Source organism: Lichenostomus cassidix, chromosome 4, assembly GCF_008360975.1.
Source record: "Lichenostomus cassidix isolate B80296 chromosome 4, HeHo_3.0, whole genome shotgun sequence".
Taxonomy (NCBI): domain Eukaryota; kingdom Metazoa; phylum Chordata; class Aves; order Passeriformes; family Meliphagidae; genus Lichenostomus; species Lichenostomus cassidix.
Window position 1 is genome coordinate 1,168,875 of NC_139484.1, and position 15,533 is coordinate 1,184,407.

The following is a 15,533-nucleotide window of genomic DNA, read 5'->3' on the forward strand; positions in this document are numbered from 1 at the left end:
CCAGCTCATTCCCAGCTCATTCCCATCTCATTCCCAGCTCATTCCCAGCTCATTCCCAGCTCATTCCCAGTTCGTTCCCATCTCATTCCCATCTCATTCCCAGCTCATTCATTCCCTGTTCATTCCCAGCTCATTCCCGTCTCATTCCCAGCTCATTCCCAGCTCATTCATTCCCAGCTCATTCCCAGCTCATTCCCAGCTCATTCCTAGCTCATTCCTAGCTCATTCATTCCCAGATCATTCCCAGCTCATTCATTCCCAGTTCAATCCCAGCTCAATCCCAGTCCATTCCCAGCTCCCTCGGGAATGCCGAAGGGAAGGGATGTCGGGGGTGTGGGACGCCCGCCGGGATATGGATGGACGTGGATTCCTTAAAAAATCTGGGATCCGGCAACACTTTTCCCGGGGAGGAGGAGGCTGGAAAAGCCGCGGTGCGATTCCTGACGTGCTGTAAGTTTATTAAGGGAATTCATTAAAGGTTGGGTTCTGCTGTCGGTTTGGGAATGGGGAATCATCTCCGGGTGAAAATTCCAAGCGGTGCTTGGAAAAGATGCCTGAGGGTTCTCAGGGCTCTGCCGAGCTGCCGTGGCAGAATTTCCCTGGATTTCGCAGCCTTTTCCCTTTTTGCTCTGCAATTACCGACAGACAAAAACGTGGCTGTGCTTCCTGCGGTGAGCAAACCGCGGCTCAGCCTCGGAATTCCTCAGGGATTTCAGCTCCCGGCGATCCATCCCAGCCCTGGAGCAGGCAGGGGAGGATGCAGCAGCCAGGAGTTCAGCTGTTTGTCAACACGGCAAAGCTCCCGGAGCTCCATCCAGCCCTGGAGCTGCATCCCGATGAAGCCATGCCGGGGATGCTGCGGGACCAATCCGGGCTCTGGCGGTGGGCAGAGCGCTGAGAGAATTCCTCGCTGCTCCATCGATTCTTCATTCCTGGCCTCCCTGCCGGAGCGGTTGGAGCAGGGCTGGCTGGGCTGGGCAGCCAGGATTTTTCCCTGGATGGAGCAGAGATTCCCTCGGGAGGAGCTTCCCCCGGGTGCTTCCAGCCATCCCCAAACCAGCCCGCACAGCCCGCTAGGCTTCCCCAAACCGCATTCCCGGGCGATCCGTGGGGAGGTGATGGATGGGAGCGACTGTGTGTAAACACAGAGGGCGGGAATAAACCAGGGAGAGACTCCAGGGATTGGGAATGGTTCCTCGGGAATTCTGAGGGCAGGGAGCAGAGCCGCAGCTGAGGATCCACCCCGCACAGCCCATTCCCAAGGGGAGGCTGGACACGCTGGGACTGATGGCTCTGCCCCAGCTCTGAGCTCCAGAAATAACCGAATATTGAATTGTCATTTCTCCCAAGCTGGAATCCATCCGAGCTTTGCTGTTGTCCAGGACAACTTGTCAGACGATGTAAACTCATTTGTTATATTGCACAGGGGAAAAAAGCTGCGTTAGGAATATCTCATTTACCTGGAGCTGAATGTGTTTGGATTCCCACTGCTGGTTCAAGTTTTTCAGCTTCCCAAAAGGCCAGAGAGGCTCTTCAGGAGTCTCATAAATAAAAGAAATCCAGAAGAATTTCCCTGAGCTGTCGGTGCTGGGATTCACTTCATATTCCCAACGCAGCACTGTCAGACCTCTGGAATTATATCCAATACTTTTCTCCCCTGTTTCCCTGAGTCCTTCAAAGCACAGGCAGAATTGAAGCTTTTTCCCTGCTTTAAATCTCTTAAAACTTGGATTTTCTGCCACTTGAGGCTCCTGCAGGTTCCTGCTCTGGCAGTTTGGGGATTCCTGAAATCCCAATAAAATCCCAGTAAAATCCCAATAAAATCCCAATAAATTCCCAATGAAATCCCAATAAAATCCCAATAAAACCAGGGAGACTCTTTACGTGCCCAAGGGCTAAAGCCTGGCTCAGTGTTCAAAAGCTTGTGCAGACCTGCAATCCAAGGATGAGCTCAAAGCCAGGGAATGCTTGGACTTCCAGTGGTTTCCCTGGATGCCAAAGAAAATACAGAAATAACTGACAAACTGGTTGGGATGAGCTCTCTGAAGGGGGCATTTACCTGGACTGCGTGGCTTTTGAGGCCTTTCCAAATAATATTTAATAATTTAATAATTCCAGGTTTAATAATTCCATAGTTCCCACTGGAGGCAGCTGGATCTGCTCTCCCAGTCGCAGGAATTGTTTTGTGAGTAAATCCAATTATATCCTCCAGTGTTCCTGAATTTCCTTCATCACTGATTCATTTATTTGCCCTCAATTCAATCCAAATTCAGCATTTTCCGAATTCAGCAAATTCAGGATTTTCAGGTTTCACCAAATCCTGCTGTCACCTGCATCTCTTCCCCCTTGCTGCTCCTCTCCTTTTCCCACCTGAGCAATAAAAGGGATTTTTGAGAGCTTTGGGAAGCTCTTCCCAGGCTGTGCAAGTTGGGCTCATTTTAATTCCTGAACGCTGCACATCCAAATCCTGAGATCCAGGCAGGAATTCATTTACATGCTGTGGATGGCTCAGCCACCCCTCAACTGCTGGCATTTTGTCCCTGCTTCGGAATATTATTTACATTTATTAAAAAGCACTTGGAGAATGTTCAGCTGGGTGCTTTTTGAAACAACGTGGAGCAGCTGCTTCCAGAAAGACACAGACAAGGGTCTTTTATTAATTAATTCCCTATTAATCCATTAAATCCCTTCAATTACCAAGTATTTAAAATATTTTCTATGAGCAAATAACTGAATAAATGAGAAGTGTTGAGCATTCCCTTTTCCCAGGTGCTGGAATTTTAGGCTGATTTTGAATCATCTTCCTTCTTGTTTTCCCTCTCCACAAAACATTCCAAGGTTTTTTCCTCTCTTTCCTTCTTCCCATGAGGAATCTGATGAGGCCGGCAATGCCTGATGGGAATTTTCCACTGCAATGGGAGAGCCCTGGGCTGGGCTGGAATTCCTGGGAAAAGGGGATCTTGGAATGAGGGTGAAATCATGGGAAGGAGGCACATGTTTGGTGTGTTTGGTATGGAACTGGCTGAGCATGACACAGTCCCAGGTTGGGTGTGATGAGCAGCAGAGGGAGCAAAGACAAAAATCAGAGCAGGAATTGGGTGGGAAGGATTTCTGGGAAGGGAAAAGCATTTTGGTTCCTGTTTGCAGGAGGTTCTGGTTTGTTCCATGCCTGAAATGCACAATTACAGTTTGCTCCAATGCTCTTTGCAGGTGGTTTTTGCACTGGAGGCACTGTTCAACACTTTCTGGCTGATGGAAGTGGGCAGATTCATATTTGGGTGAGTCTGGAAGAGCAGATTTGTGCTCTCTGAGGTAAGGCCATGTCGGGGGTTGAGAATTTCTTCCCATTCCTGTTGCTACGCAACAAATGGCCCGATGTTCAGAGCGATCAAGCCTTTTGTAAAAAGACAAAGGCTAGGTTTGGGCAGGGCAAGGTGGGGGAGAGCCGGTCCTGGGAACTGACTCTTGTGGTTCGGACGCTGAGGGTAGAGGCTGCTGGCTCTTGGCTTTCCAGCTGCTACCAGAGGAAATCCAACTGTGCCCTGCTTCTCTTCCCTCCTGGCTGGGTGAGCTTTGATTCAACTTTTCTCCTCACGGGGAAGGGCACGTTTCCCCCCCCCCCGGGCTGCGTTTCCCTCGTGGCTGCTGCCGGGAGAGTCCGGCTGCCTCTGCTGCCTGCCCCCGCCCTCTGCCGCATGAGACCACAGCGTTTGCTGTGACTGTAGAAATTCTCGCTGGCCGGAGAGAGAGAGAGAGCGCCCGCTCCTGCTGCCCTGTTCCCTCGCTGCCCTGAGCTGTTCCTGCTGCGCTGCGTGTTCCTCAGCCCGTCCGCCATTGCAGTTGCCGGACAGTGACCTGACCCTGCGCCACAGCGCCACCTACAGCCGCTCGGGAGTCATTGCACCTGCCCTGGCCGGCCGGGAGCTCAACAGCGCCCCTGCTGCTTGCAACCGTGATTACACCACACGGGAAAAGGCTTGGCAACTCCCAAGTTATCTGCTGTTTGGTTTTTCTGGTTCTAGTTGTGGTTTGCTATTATTGTTATTGTTTGTTTATAGATACTAGTAAAGAACTGATACTCCTTTTTCCCATACCTTTGCCTGAAAGCCCTTGATTTACAAAATTAAATAATTCGGAGGGAGGAGGGGAAGAAAATCACATCCTCTGCTCTAGGGGAAGGTTCAACCTCTCTTGGCAGACACCTGTCTTTCAAACCAAGACAGGCCATCTAGAAAACTACAGAAACCAATCTTAGAGAGCTCTCCTAGAAAATTCCTGCCACTTGGCAAACCCCGCCCCTTAACCCCTCCCACCCCAGACCCCCTCCTCCGGAGGGGGCCCTGCCTAACCCCACCCCCCACCCTCCCCAAACCCACTCCCTCCCACCCTGAACCCCCCCGGACCCCCTCCCGAGGAGGGGGCCCACCCTAAACCCCCAACCCCAGCCCGACCCTCCCGGGGAGCCCCGGTGTGATGTGGGGACAGCCGGAGCCCCGGCGGTGTCGGGCGGTGCTTGTGACCTGCATGGGGGACCTGCCGAGCGGGCCCGGCCCCGTGGGGGCTCCAGGGAGGGGCGCCGGCTCCGGCCCTCGGGCTTTATTCTGCGGCGCCCCGAACCCCGCGGCTGCGGGGAGAGAGAGAAAGGGATAAGGGGATCAAAGAGCGGATCAAGGGGACAGAGCAGGGGGGATAAGGAGGTGGGTAGGGGGAGGCCGGGCAGGTGGGGAATGGAAAGCGGAGGGGCACAAACGAGGAACAGACAAAGGTAGAAGGGATAGCTGGGGAACAGAGAGAAGTGACAGCTTGGGTAGTGGGATGAGGAAGGAGCAGGCCGGAGGGACAGAGGAGGAACAGAGCTAAGTGTCAGGTTGGGTAGTGGGGGTGAGGAGGGAGCAGGCAGAAGGCATAGAGGGGGAAGAGGGGAAGGGGTCAGGTTGGGTAGTGATGTCAAAAGGAAGCAGGCAGAAGGCATGGAGGTAGGAAGAGAGACGGGGATCAGGTTGGGTAGTGGGGGTGAGGAGAGAGCAGGCAGGAGGGACAGACAGGGAGCAGAGGGAGGTGACAGGTTGGGTAGTGGGATGAGGAGGGAGCAGGCAGAAGGCATAGATGGGGAAGAGACACAGGGATCAGGTTAGGTAGTGGGGGTGAGGAGGGAGCAGGCAGGAGGGACAGACGGGGAACAGAGAGAAGAGTCAGGCCGGGCAGTGATGTGAGGAGGGGACAGGCAGGAGGGCAGGGGCTGGTCGGGGTGCGCAGTAGGACAGCGAGGGCAGCCGGGTGGGGCAGGGAGGGGAGAGAGGGGGCGGGCGGTCTGGAAGGCAGACGGGGGAGGGCGGCAGAGGGGGAAGGGAGGAAGAGGAGAAAGGAAGGACAGCGAGAAAGTCGAGACAAGTAGAGAGACATGAAGAGAAGTACAGAAGCACCTCACCTGGGCCCCTCCGGGGAGCCCCGAGCAGCCACTGCCTCCACCGCCGAGTGCTGGGGACAAAATGGCGGCGGCGGCGATTGCCGGAGCTCAAATGCCCTCGGCCCCGCCCCGCGCAGGCGCGCTGCAGCTCCTCACGCCTCACACCTGCGGCGCGCGCTGCGAGCGAGCTCTGAGACTGCGTGCCGCGCGCGCCCTGTGACCCCGCCCTGAGCACCTGTGCCGCCCCGCCCCGTGCACGCGCCACTTGGCCCCGCCCCGCTCCCCTAGCCCCTATAGCCCCTCAGGCCGTGCCGCTCCTGCCCCTATAGCCCCCATAGGCCCTATGGCTCCTATAGCCACTATAGCCCCTATAGCCCCTATAGCCCCTATAGCCCCCATGGCTCCTATAGCCACTATAGCCACTATAGCCCCCATGGCCCCCATGGCTCCTATGGCCCCTATGGCTCCTATAGCCCCTATAGCCCCTATGGCCCCTATGGCTCCTATAGCCCCCATGGCCCCTATGGCCCCTATAGCCCCCATGGGCCCTATAGCCACTATAGCCCCCATGGCCCCCATGGCTCCTATGGCTCCTATAGCCCCCATGGCCCCTATAGCCCCCATAGGCCCTATAGCCACTATAGCCCCCATGGCCCCTATAGCCCCCATGGCCCCCATGGCCCCTATAGCCCTCCTGGCCCCTATAGCCCCTATAGCCCCCATGGCCCCGCCCGGGCCAGCTCTGGGGACCCTCGCCCTGAGCGGGTCTCGGCCCTGCGGCTGCTCCCGGCGGGGACCGCGCGGAGCCCGGGGCGCTGCGGCGGGGCCGCGATTGGGGCCGGGGGTGCGGGGCCGGGTGCTGCCGGTGTCCGCTCGGGAGCGGTGCTGCCTCTCCGCCGGCGGGCGGGCTGCGGGTTCCGGGGACGGCGGGCCGAGGCGGCATTGGGGCTCAGACCGCTGTGGGGACTGGCCAAACGCTAGCGTGGACTCGCTGCCCCCTCCTGCTACGATGCCGGGACGAGGTTGACCGAACGCGGTCGACGGACCCCAAAGGCAGAGCTGGGATGGGCGATCCGGGTCCTGCCGGCGTCCGCCGGGGTGTCCCGGGCGGTGCTGCCTCTCCCCCGGCGGGAGGAGCGGGGCTGGGATCGGGATCGGACCGGGCTGGGATCGGACCGGGTGCGGGAGGAGCGGGGCTGGGATCGGAGCGGGCTGGGATCGGGATCGGAGCGGGCTGGGATCGGACCGGGTGCGGGAGGAGCGGGCTGGGATCGGGATCGGAGCGGGCTCGCCGCTCGCCGCTCGCCGCTCGCCGCTCGCCGCTCGCCGCTCGCCGCTCGCCGCTCGCCGCTCGCCGCTCGCCGCTCGCCGCTCGCCGCTCGCCGCGAGGCGGCGCTTCCCCGGCGCAGGTTCGCTCCCCGCCGTGAGCCCCGGGACTGTGCGCGGCGCCCTCTGGCGGACACGGAGCGCGGTGCGAGCGCAGCGCCCCCGCGTGGGCAGGTGGCGCCGCAGCCCCGCAGCGCTCCCGTCGCGGCGCCACCCGGCATGGCCACGGCCGAGCCCGGGGCACAGCACCGCCCGCCTCTGCCTGCCTTCCCCGGGACCGCAGCCCCGTGCGGCTCCCGCCCGCCGCCCCCTGGATCGCCGTGGGCGGGAGGAGCCGCTCCGGGACGGGCGCTGCAGCCTAGTCTGGCCGTGCCGCTCCTGGGACCCCGCCGGGGCTTCGGGCACGGTGCCGCTCCGGCTGCGGGGAGCCGGGGCTCTGCCGGGGCCCGGGAGAACGGCGGCAGTGGTGTTTTCCTCGTGCCTCCGATGTTCTGGGAGCCAGAGAGGCTGCCTGTCTGTCCATATGCCGTCACTGGCAGCCCCACGGGCACACCTGGCACAGGAGCTGGCACTGACCATGCTGGGGGTAAAAGCACAGGCCGGTCCCATCTGTGCCTTCAGCACTTCCTGCCCTTCGTACCTTTGGAACTTAGGGAATTTCAAACAGCCACATTTTCCCTGCTACCAATAAATTCCAGCTCATCTGAGAGCTGCCAGGTGAGACCTGATGCTCTCTCTCTCCCCCAATTTCTCTGCAACTCACATTCTCCAATGGCAAAACTTCTATTTTTAAAAACCCAGTTAAAATATTTCATCTTTGTTTGGAGCTGGGGGAGGTCCTGCCTGGGATGGAAATGGCTACAAAAGAGGAAACTTCAAAATGCCAAAAGCAGGGAAAGCCTCAGGATGGTGAAGGTTTTATTGTCACATGCTCCTGCATGGAGTGCCTGTCCTGGCCCAGCGGCCCCAGGGCTTGAAATCTCTGCTGGTGGCAATGCCACCCTTATTTCCTCTGAGGGACCCCACAGGGCCACCAGGATGTCCCCAGCATTGGATCTTTGGGGCCCCAGTGTCTTCACAGCATGGCTCAAACCTGGGGACCTTTAACAGGAGAGCAGCAATTGCACACAAAACTTTGGTGACCACTGAGAAATGAGAGAGGCCTGTGATAAAAACCCTTTTTTAAAGAGTAAGATTAACAATTTCTCTACAGCAGTTAACAGCTTCAATTTCCACTCTATCCGTATGCCACAACGTCTAATTCCATCTCCTGATTTGATCTTGGCAAAAGGCAGAGTCACCTGCCCTCAGTGTAAATATTTAGTACATAAAATACTGCCAAGAAACCCACTTGTAATAAATATCTGTATTTCTCACTCCTATACAGAAGTACTTTACAGTGATGTGCCAGGGAGAGCGCGGCCGGCTGGGCTGGGACGAGGTGGGGATGGACATAAATTAATTACTGCAGTCGGATGTGCCGTGGGCAGGGAGCTTTGCAGTTGATCCATGCTGCAAATATAAATATCTCTCACACCATGAAAAACACACTTCCTGTCAGGAAAGAAATCCTCCATTTGGAGTCTTGTTGGTGCCTGTTCTGCCTCTGGGATGCTGGTTCAGCACGGCCACAGGGAGCAGCTGGGAACCAGAACCTTTCTGGACTGGGAGCAGGACAGCACGTGCAGGACCTGCAGGGTTTGCACAGTGCAGCACACTGACAATACCCAAAACACCCCAAAATCATGGATGTCCTCACCTGGGCACAGGAGCTGCCTCACTGCAGGCCAGGATCACGTCTGGACACCACCTTTTCCTGCTTTAAAATATCCAGTGAAGCCTGACCTCAGGGTGGGAGAAAATCAGCTGAACTCCAGGGAACTCAGTAAAGTCCCCCACAGGGACACCAGTGTGGCTGGGGTCAAAGGTTATAAATAAAATTCTGTGAAACATAGACATGTCCTTGTCCTGATCCCACCAAACTTCTTTGGATGGATGTTTGCTGGTTCCTGACAAACCTGGTGTTAAAGGCGCAGCTCAGCATGCCAATATCCATGTTCTGTGACGCACTGTGAGGCTATTCCAGCAGGAATTCAGCATGGAATTCTGGGCTAGAGGTACAATTCCAGCAGATTCCATAAGGAGCCAAAGCAGATCCCACCTGTCCAGTCTAGGGGAAAACACCTGTTCCTGCCAAGGAGCTCTGACTCTGCTTTTCCTACAAGCTCCTGAGCAGTGTCAGGGCCACTGGGAGGGAGTTAAAACCCCAATAAACCCCAAATCCTATTGGAGTGAATAATCCAAAGGAAGAAATGCATTGATGTCATAAAAAGCTTCAAAACCTGCTTAAAATTCTATGAAAACAATGTAATGGATTCCCAGGAACTTCACTAATGCTCTTGGTTCCATGTTTGTTTATTTTTATTCCCTTATCCCCTATGGATTAGTTGGGTTTTACCACCAAAATCCCCAGTGTTTACCTTTATCTAATTCTTAAAATAATAATTCTCTCATTACAGATAAATTCAGGTTATTCACCCAAATATTACAGATTACCTCAATTTTTAAGGCCAAAACTTTACCTTACCAGTACACTACTGATTACCTCAGTTTCCATCAAAATTTTCCGTCTTTAAATTACAGATTACCTCAGACTCAGCACCTAAGATTTTTTTCTACCTGTTCCTATTAACTACCTCATTTTACCTCACAATGCCCATTCTCTACCCTACACATGACCTCAAGTTTTAATCCCAAATTTTCCATGCCTAGCTGCTAATGACCACCTCATTTTTACCTCAGGATTTTCAGTCTCTCCCCTAGAGGGAGATTTGAACTTCAAAACATTTATTTTGACCCTATAGATTACTTCTATTTTCCCACCAAAATTGCCCACTAATTGCCTCTCTTACCCCAATATTCATTCTGTCCACTACAGATCACCTCAGGATTTTCCCCCAAAATTTTCCCTACCTGTCCAGCACTTTTTACCTCAAATTTACCTCAAAATGTTGTTTTCTCTCCTCTACACATTACCTCAATTTGACCCCCAAAATTTTCTCTCTCTGTCCACTACTGAATGTCTGTTTATCTCAAAATGCTCATTCTCTCCCCTAGAGATTACCTCATTTTTTAGCCACAAATATTTCCCTAAAGTGCACTACTGATTACCTGACTTTTCCTCAACATTTTGATTTACTCTGCTAGACGTTATCACAAATTTCACCAAGATTTTTCCTACCTGTCCACTACTGATTACCTCAGTTTTACCTCAAAATATTCATCCTCTATCCTGGAGATTACCTCAGATTTTACCCCCCAATATATTTTTACCTTTGCACTACTTACTACCTCAGTTCACCACAAGATGTTCATTCTCTCCCCCAGAGATTACCTCTGTTTTTACCCCCAAAATATTCTCTACCTGTCCACTTCTGATTACATCCTCTTTCCCTCAAAGTATTCATTCTATCCCCCAGAAGATACCTCAATCTTTTCCCAAAAAAATTCCCCTCCCTCTCCATTGATCATTACCTCATTTTTTTTACATTACATTGATCATTCTCTACCTTGAAGATTACCGCAAGTTTTTCCTCCCAAATTTTCTTTCCTGTACACTGTTGATTTCGTCATTTTTACCCCAAAATGTGCACTCTCCCCTCAGCTATTCCCCCAAAATGCCACCTCCCTCTCTTCCACATCTCCTCACATTTACTACACAAACACATGTTGGGGCCCCTCTAAATTACACCAGGTTTTCAGCTAGAAGTGTCCCTTTTGTCCCCTCTAAGTTATGCCAGGTTTTCCCAGCTTGGAGCTGCAAGGAATTCAGGCAGGTGAAAGGACATCAGGGAATACGTGTAAACAGAGGTTTTACCTGGAGTTTAACCTCCAAAATATTCATTGTACCTTACTTGAGAGCAAACCCAAAAATTCCCCCGCCTGGACACTACTGATTACTTGAGATGACCTCAAAATGTTCATTCTCTTCCATGTTGTTAGATGTTACCTCAGATTTTACACACAAAGGTTTTCCTACTTGTGCACTCCTGATTGCCTCAGTTTACCTCAAAATATGCATTCTCTGCCCAACGGACAACTTCAAGTTTACTCCAAAAATTTTCACTGCTTATCCACTATGGATTACCTCATTTCACCTCAAAATGTTCATTGTTTCCCCTAGAGATTAACTCAAGCTTTACCCACAATATTTTCCCTATCTGTCCACTAGTGATTACCTCATTTTTACCTCAGAATGTTCATTCTCTGCCCTACAGGTTATTTCAAGTTTTACCCCCAAAATTTTCCCTGTCTTCCCACTACTGACTGCCTCAATTTACCTTAAACTCCAGGATGGAGAATGAACATTGATCTCAGATTCTGATCTGATGTTTTCCCTGCCTGCTTACTACTTATTACCTCATTTTGAACTGAAAATAGTAATTCTCTATTCTCAATATTTTCTCCACCTTCACCTACAAAACTGTCCCTACCTTTCAACTACTGACTTCTTTAATTTGCTTCATAATGTACATTCTCTCTACCACAGATTACCCCATATTTTACCCCCAAAAGCTTCCTTGCCTGTCACACCTACAGGTAAACACTGACCTTACTTAGATTAGTCTTAAACACAGCCCTCATTGTGGTCTTCAGCATGGACCCAGGAGTGTCCTGCTCAGAGCTGAGGGAAATCTGACATGTTATTAATAAATAAACTTTGCTGAGAGCAGTCAACACCCCAGTCCTTTAGGTTTTGCAAAATTTTCTAGTGAACAGGCCCAGATTCAAATCCTAAATCTAAATTTCTCTCAACATTTGTTAGAAAGGTACTTGACAGTAAATCATACAGCAAAACTGAAAGAGTACACATGGAAAAATAGAAGATTTGCAATGAATAAGAGACATTCCTTTTTTTCCTAATCTGTCTGGGACTGTAGGATTGAATCTTTGCAACCAACAGACAGCAGAGTTGTTATTAACACTGAAAGCTCTCAAATATTGTTATTTCTCAAAGAACTCTGCCAGCGCTGAGCTACTCCCATGTGCCTGGAGTGGTTTGAGAAAGGGCAAGAAAACCTCCCATTTCTGTTCGGAAAAATTCAAGATAATAAAATGCAATTTCACTTCTTTCTCTGATTCATAACCAAAGTGTGTAGAACAACATGGACTATTCATGCAAGGGCTGACTCATTTTGGGGGGAAAAAAGCCCTAAAGAACCAAAACCACCCCTAATTTTTAGGTAAAAACATGTTGCTTCCTCAACAGGAGCATACAAAACTAATTTAAATCAGAAAGGAAATTACAAACAAGAAAAAGAGCCAAAAGAAATGCTCTTCCTTGATACACTCTCTGGTTGATAATTCCAAAGAAAATTCTCCACGGATCATAAGCAATTGCTAATAATTTTTCCTCTGCAGAAATGACTGACATGGGTTTATGAGAGAGTCTGTCCTCAGAGGGAAACACAACCTGATGTGACACAGCTCTGGCACCACATGCACTCCTATTTCTGGCATCCTTGGAATCCACAAGACAATACAATCCCTCGGACCATACACCCCTGAGCACAAGGATAAATTTAATAAGATCCCAGTGTACCATAGAGCTGTGCCAACATTTCCTACTGAGTTAATGCCAACACACAGGAAAAGGGAAACATGTCCCTTTGACTTACCCCATGGCATGTGCAGGACCAGTGCAGGCTGGCAGGGATAGAGGCTGCTGGGTTTGGCTGCTCAAACCCAACCCAAACCAAAGCTCTGGGCATAGCTGGGTCGAATGAAATGATTTTTTTCTGTCCTGAAAGAGAGGAGAAAAGGAAAATTAAGTCCACTGTGCAAGTCAAAGGTTCCTGGGTTTCACATATTTTTTCTCATTGCTCACTATTAAGCCTTCCCCTTAAAAAATGAGAGGTGACAGCCATACTCAATATATAAGTGCCCTTTCCCAGGATTTTTAGTCATACCTCTTTCAGAAATAAAAAGGAAGCTAATTTTTCTTATTGTATTATTTGCCTAGTTTTAACAGAACCATCATCATCCCAGGCCCCACTTGAGAGTTATGCTTTGACACTGGACTTTAGATAAGAGATAACAAGGTTGCTGGACCAGAGGAAACCACAAAGAGAAACATCTCAAAAACCTGAGAGAGAAAGGTTTCAAGGCACTCCAGAATACAGAAATATGTTCATACCTTGCCAGGCCACACCATTTCTGCCACATCCTGACAGAAATGACCTGTGCAGGTGAGGTCAACGCTCACCTTCCTCCTGGGAAAACACTGTCTGAGCACAGAGATGCCCATTCAGGGCAGCATCAATAAAGAACACCAAAAAGGCAAAATTAAGATGATGTTTCGTGTTAGAAATTGGCCATCTATGATCAGAACTTCCAGGCAGATTTGGTAACATCATTTTCACAAGATAACCACAGGCCATGCACATCTCTCCAGCCCAGGTGAGAACAGGAAGGAGAACTACAGGAAATGCAGGGAGACACAGTCTGCTATTTGCACTTATTGCAAACTATTATAAATACTATAACTATTTCCTCTGCGGTTGGATGCTCTTTGCACTTTCCTTTTTAACAATCTCAGGCCTGTATTTCAACAGCCAGGACAAAATAGGATACAGATGGAGAGCCAGACTGGTTACAGGATAAACCAGGAGACAGGAAACACTTCAAGTGCTTCTCTATTTAATCACTACATGCAGAGCAGCTTCCCTGGAATTTCATGTCCAATGTGTCTCTTTGGAGCTAAACAGGTGAGCAAACAGAGAGGTACTCCAAGATTTTGTTTCTTTGTACTTCAAGCAGAACAGACCCACCAGGAGGAACTGGAATCCAGTCTAAAAGCCATGCTTGCCACTCCCTCCACATTTTCTTCTTCAAGGGGATGTAGCTAGAGCTCACCAGAGGCAAGAAAACCACCTTTCAGTTCCACACAAAACCTACCTGAAAAGACCAGCACATCAGGAATAGCAGGAATTCCTTCGTGTTTCTGCCCACAGGCATTTTCATTGTGCTTTGCTTCACATGGGGCTTATTTTATCTTGAAAGATATTTTTGAAAGTTGAATTTCTTGAGAACTGGTTCATCTCTTGGTTATCCCTAATTTGGAGTTTTTAGTGCTGCACTTGCTGTGATTCTTGGGGCTCAAGGAGCTTTCCAGATTGACCCAAACCTTCACATCCAACTTCCTCTGTTCAGGGTACATCGTACCAGCCCCCTGCCGCTTCAGAACAAGCAATGGGTCTACTTGAGCCCCACAGGCTGTTTTGCCAGATCAGCACAGGGCATGGAAAGGGTCACTGAGTTCTTCTGAAGCCACAACATTCCCAGACTGAATTTCCCATTAAGTATTTTGTTTCAGACACAACTGAGATCCTTTCAGTGCTTTGTTACTGTCAGCCAAGGAATCAAACCCAATAACCAGCCAGGGAGGAATGTCTGTGCCACCAGGAATATCATTCCAAGCCTGTTGCTGCAAACCCTTCACTTCTCATCCCAGGTCATGTGGGACCAGAACTGTCACTGCAAGCTGAAATGCTCCTTTAGGGAACACCACAAGCCATCTATAAGGTACCACTGGAATTCCATCTACTGTACAAGCTCTGTGAAGCAGTGAACCAAACCATGAGCTTACAGGTGAATTTGGGGCACCTCTGCAGCCAACAGCAGCTCCAGTAACAGAATCAACACCTCACCAAAAGTACATTAAAGCAAATGCCAACACCTTTACAAGCACTTCAGTTTTCAATGTATAAAGTAAAACCGAAAAAAGCTTTTCAGACAGTTGGGGAAAAGTCCATACCATTTTTTAGAAACATATTTCTGTGAGTTATTTCCAGCCTCCTGATGTTCTTTTCTCAGCTCACATGTAGCTGCCAGCATTACAGCTGGTTCTACATGCAGAGGCAAGTGGCTGCTGCAACTTGTCATTTCAGCAGTTCCTGGAAATATGAACGTGACCCACAGCTCACCACGGTTCAAGCTGCATTTTCATGCCTAGAGATAAGATACCAGATGTAGCAATGCTAAAAGCCAAATTCCAGTTTCCTGGTTCATGTTGAAACTCCACCATCTGTTCTGTCCAGTCCTCCACCGTTCATTTCTTTGCTCATTTAAACTGTTTATAGTCCCAGGCTTCCCTGTGCCACCCTGGGCTCTCACCAGCCCTGAAGTCTATCCAGCACTGACAGATCTGCTGGGAGCAGAAATTCTCCCCAGTATTTCTCTTTTCCTGCCTGCAAAACACCCCTTCCAGATCCTGCACCTCCACCTCTTAGCTCCTTGAAAACAAGAGCTGCATCCTCCTGGATCCTTCAGCTGGATGCTCCTGGCTCTGGGCAGCTGTGGTGACCATGCCCAGGGCAGGTGACACCGACAGTGGGTCACACCAACACTGAGCAGCCTCAGGCCCAGGCTCTTCTGCTTGCAGGGAAACACACAGCCAAGCTGGGACACTCTTCCTCTCTACAGAAACAAACAGTGACAGAACACTAAAGGGCTGGGACACCACTGCAGCTAGACCTGCCTAGTTTCCCGCTGCCACAGGGTCCTGCGGCCAGATATGACCAAAATCCACACCCAGCACAGCATTAAGAGAGCAACATTGTAAATTAGGGCCTACTGGACAAGAGGCTCTATTTTTCGCAGCATTGATCAGGAATGTGTGTCAAGGCATTCTCACACAGTGCCAACTGAGACTGGAACAAAATCATCCAGACCTGGCACTGCCTTTCCACATCGAAAGTACCAAAACGCTGTGACCCACTTGGCAAAGAGAAGGGTTTTG

General features: G+C 50.8%; 2 long non-coding RNA genes across 3 annotated transcripts; both read right to left on the reverse strand.

The window, feature by feature from the left end:
* Positions 1–432: 432 nt before the first annotated feature.
* Positions 433–2,362, reverse strand: LOC146437645 (uncharacterized). Its single transcript, XR_014851948.1, has 2 exons — positions 1,461–2,362; positions 433–994 (listed from the first exon to the last, which is right to left on the reverse strand). It is a non-coding gene; the product is annotated as an uncharacterized LOC146437645 (long non-coding RNA).
* A 5,172-nt stretch (positions 2,363–7,534) lies between these two features.
* LOC146437646 (uncharacterized) lies at positions 7,535–12,531 on the reverse strand. 2 transcript variants are annotated; one of them, XR_014851457.1, is made up of 2 exons: positions 12,412–12,531; positions 7,535–8,573 (listed from the first exon to the last, which is right to left on the reverse strand). It is a non-coding gene; the product is annotated as an uncharacterized LOC146437646 (long non-coding RNA). The 2 variants fall into 2 exon arrangements; XR_014851456.1 differs by having other exon boundaries at positions 7,535–8,578.
* Positions 12,532–15,533: the final 3,002 nt, after the last annotated feature.